This window comes from Myotis davidii, unplaced genomic scaffold (assembly GCF_000327345.1).
Source record: "Myotis davidii unplaced genomic scaffold, ASM32734v1 scaffold1115, whole genome shotgun sequence".
NCBI lineage: Eukaryota > Metazoa > Chordata > Mammalia > Chiroptera > Vespertilionidae > Myotis > Myotis davidii.
In genome coordinates this window covers 502,338-506,075 of record NW_006287910.1, presented here as the reverse complement: position 1 = coordinate 506,075, position 3,738 = coordinate 502,338, and the positions used below count along the sequence as shown (strand labels likewise).

At 49.5% G+C, this 3,738-nt stretch overlaps 1 protein-coding gene and 1 long non-coding RNA gene across 5 annotated transcripts in view; one reads left to right on the top strand and one right to left on the bottom strand.

The window, feature by feature from the left end:
* LOC102752457 overlaps positions 1 to 2,130 on the top strand; it is a 43,258-nt gene extending 41,128 nt beyond the window's left edge. Inside the window, exon 3 of the long non-coding RNA XR_435454.2 lies at positions 2,070 to 2,130. This is a non-coding gene — a long non-coding RNA (uncharacterized LOC102752457). The remainder of the gene's footprint in view (positions 1 to 2,069) is intronic.
* The window catches only part of MKL2 (MKL/myocardin-like 2), a 205,780-nt gene that overhangs the window by 11,749 nt on the left and 190,293 nt on the right, over positions 1 to 3,738 (bottom strand). The window lies entirely within an intron of this gene.

Below are 3,738 nucleotides of genomic sequence, written 5' to 3'. Positions count from 1 at the left end.
CTGCCCCCAGGGCCTCTGCCTCTGTGAGTCCCAGCAACCGCTGCAAACCTCGGAGAGAAAGCTGCACTCACTCTGACCGAAGCCAGACAGTCCCACTTCTCCCGTTTGAGTCTGTTCCCCTAAAGACTCGCCCGGATCTGGAGCTCAGAGTCTGCGACTCCCTCCTGATTGAAAACAACCGCGCCCTCTGCCGCCAGCCTGCTCCGTGCACTCTGCACCTCAGAATTTGACTTCAGCACTGCGCCTCCTCTGAGTGTCTGTATGCGTTACTCTTTCCTCCTAGTTGTAGGAATTCCACTCAGCCAGTGTTCCTGTGGTTCTGGATGGTGTCCGTTCTGTCTTTTAGTTTCACTTTTGAAATGGTTGTTCAAGGCAGCAAACTCCGGCATTAACCTATGCCGCCATCTTGGTTCCAGTTTCCAGGAGTATGCCTTTTATCACATTGTTTAGGATGTCACACACCATCACTTCTGCCAATTCTATTCCTTAGAAGCTGGTCACTAAGTCCAAACTAGGGAGTAATATCTAAGAATTTGTAGACAGATCTTAAAACTACGACACAGCATATAGTTGGTTCTGTTTTCTTTTTTCATCCATTCTGATAATTTCTACAATTGTTTTCTCTACTAATGTGTCTGTGTAATCATTGATATGGTTAAGTTTACCATTGTCTTGTTTCTATTTATGCTGTTTTCTGTTCCTCCTTTCCTGTCCTTTTACAATTTTATTTTTATTTTTTAAAAGCTATACTTCTTAACTGTTATCTATATAATATACATTCTTAATTTTTCATAGGCTAAATGTCCGTTTGACCAGTTGCTATGATGCACACTAATCACCAGGGGGCAGACTAAGATGGCTGCAGCCATGGAGCTGGAGCAAGCAGGAGGCTTGGGTTGCCCCTGGCAATGGAGGAAGCCAAGCTTCCCGCCTGCCCTGGCCGGCTCTCAGCTCCGCTCAAGGCTACAAAGTTTTAATTATAGAAGATAAATAAATACCAGAAAAAGCAAAAAAAAGCAAAAAAGGAGAGGCTGGGAGCTTGGGTCGCCAGGGGGTGTGGCCAGCCTGAAAACAGCCATCAACCCCTCACCGAGGCTGGCCAGGCACCCTAGTAGGGACCCCCACCCTGAAGGGGGTGTGGCCAGTCTGAAAAGGGCCCTCAGCCCATCACCCAGGCTGGCCACACCCCCATAGGGTGAGGGTCCCCACTGGGGGGCTTGACCAGCCTGCAAACAGCCATCAGCCCCTCACCCAGGCTGGCCAGGCACTCCAGTGGGGATCCCCACCCTGAAGGGCATGTGGCCAGCCTGAAAACGGCCCTTAGCCCCTCACCCAGGCACCCCAGCAGGACCCGCACCCTGATTTGGGACACCTTTCAGGTTAAACCAGCCGGCCTCCACCATGCACCAGGCCTCTATCCTATAACAGGGTAATATGCAAATTGACCCTAACAGCAGAACGACTGGGAATGACTGGTCACTATGACACACACTGACCTCCAGAGGGCAGACACTCAATGTAGGAGCTGCCCCCTGGTGGTCAGTACGCTCCCACAGGGGGAGCTCTGCTCAGCCACAAGCCAAGCTGATGGCTGCCAACACAACGGTGGTGGCGGGAGCCTCTCCTGCCTCCTCAGCAGCACTAAGGATGTCCAACCGCAGCTTAGGCATGCTCCCCGCTGGCAAGTGGACATTCCCTGAGGGCTCCCGGGCTGCCAGAGGGATGTCTGACTGCCAGCTTAGGCCCAATCCCCCCGGGGAGCAGGCCTAAGCTAGCAGGTGGACATCACCGAGAGGTCCCAGAGTGCAAAAGGGCACAGGCTGGGCTGAGGGACCCTCCACCCCCACTAATATGTAAGTGTCTGACTGTCCAGGTAATGACATCACGTAGCAATGCCCGGCTTCCTCTCCCTAGCAACTAGCCTCCTTGCAAACTTTCTTCAGCCCAGGAACATGACTTGCTCATAGTCAGCTGATAGCAAAGGTCAATGTTTACCTTGACCCAGCCCTGTCCATTGTTTTTATGCATCTAAGATAACTGATCAGAGCAATTTTCTTTTCCTCCTAAAGGCACAACCACTGGCACAAGACCATGGAATCCTTCTTGTTCCCTGCATACAGAGGTATGTGTTTCTCTATATAATTTCTCCCACCTCCCTTAATCTACCAACAGTGGATTTCAGGTAACCCTCCTTAATTCTTGTCCGTTGATTCTAATCCTATCCTATATGATAAAAGAGAAATATGTAAATTGACTGTCCCTCTGCTACGCTCACCAGCTAATCAGAAGAGTATGCAAATTAACCTGACAAAGATGGCGGGTTAATTTGCATACACAGGTACTGAGCAGCCTGAGTCCTGGGAACACCTTGGGACCCAGGCCGCTCCTAGCCTGTAGGCCCGCGCATAGGCCCTGAGCAGCTGGGGTCCCAGAACATTTCTGGCCACTCTGGGCCTCTTGGTGCAGGTGCCAAGCAGATGTTCCCGCCCCGTGGCCGCTTGGGCGTGTGACGGTACCAAGCGGTGGCCTGGGTCCACACACTGTAGCCCAGTGCCCATCATGGGGTGAATAGGCCAGGCCAGGCCTCCCTGCGATCGATTGCGGGGCAAACAGAACAGGCCAGGCCACACCTCCCCGTGATCCCAGGCGAAGAAGCCGCTCTGCTGACCAGCCTGCACTATGGACCTGTTCGGGTGGGTGGCGCGGAGTCTGGGGCCTTTAGCCTGCAGCCACAGGAAGTTTCCCTCTCCCCAGAGTTAGGAGCACCAGCCCAGGTCCACCCAGCGCCCGGTCCTGACTACAGGGGTGAGTTCCTGCAGGCTGGGTTTGATCCCTAGGCATTAGCAATAGGAGACCAGTGACTTTGTTATTGCTGTGTGTCCAGGTTTTAATTGGACACATGCCTGGCGGTCCCAGGCACCAGCTTAGCAAAATGTTTTAAGAGGAGAATTCTGTCTGGGTTTCCTCAAATTCCCTCAGCCACTACTCACCCCTCTGTAAAGGCACAGAACAAGTGAGGCCCCTTAAATAAAAATCAGAGGTCTCCAGCAACGGTGGGCCTCTCTCATCACAGTCATTTGGACTGGATGGCATTTGAGTATTTATCTAGGCACCATGACAGGGAACACACAAGTCATGATCTCTGCCCTTAAATAATTCACAATCTTATTAGAGCGGGTGGATGATAAAAGCGCAGTAATGACATCAGAATGTAAGGCAACAGTACAGAGAGGAACAGAGGCAATTGCTAGGATGATTTCCCACAATTAGTACTAAGAGTATTTGCTGTGAATTAAATAAAAAAATGTGTGGAAGTAGCTTCTTCATGAGTACGGGATCCCTTCCTATTTTAAAGGAAACTGAGTTCCATCTGAACTGTGTAATATGCTATGATATCTGAGGCACAGGACAAGGGAGGCCCTAAGTGTACTATGCTTTGATATTTATTGTTCAATGTGATTTATTTCTGCACGCCTGTTTTGTAATAGTTAAATTACTAGAATAATACAACTTGCTATAACATATTACTAGAAGAGCATATGATCAGGTGACATTTATTGTTATTTTCTATAAATGAACACAATCTCTGGTATGCTAAAGTGATAGGTATTATAGAAATATTCAGATAGGGAGACCTACAGTCTTGATTACAAGTGAGACTATCACACACAACCCAAATGTATTGCTTAAAAAAAAAAAAGCTGGAGCCAACTAGAAACTGAACCAAATAAAAGCCCT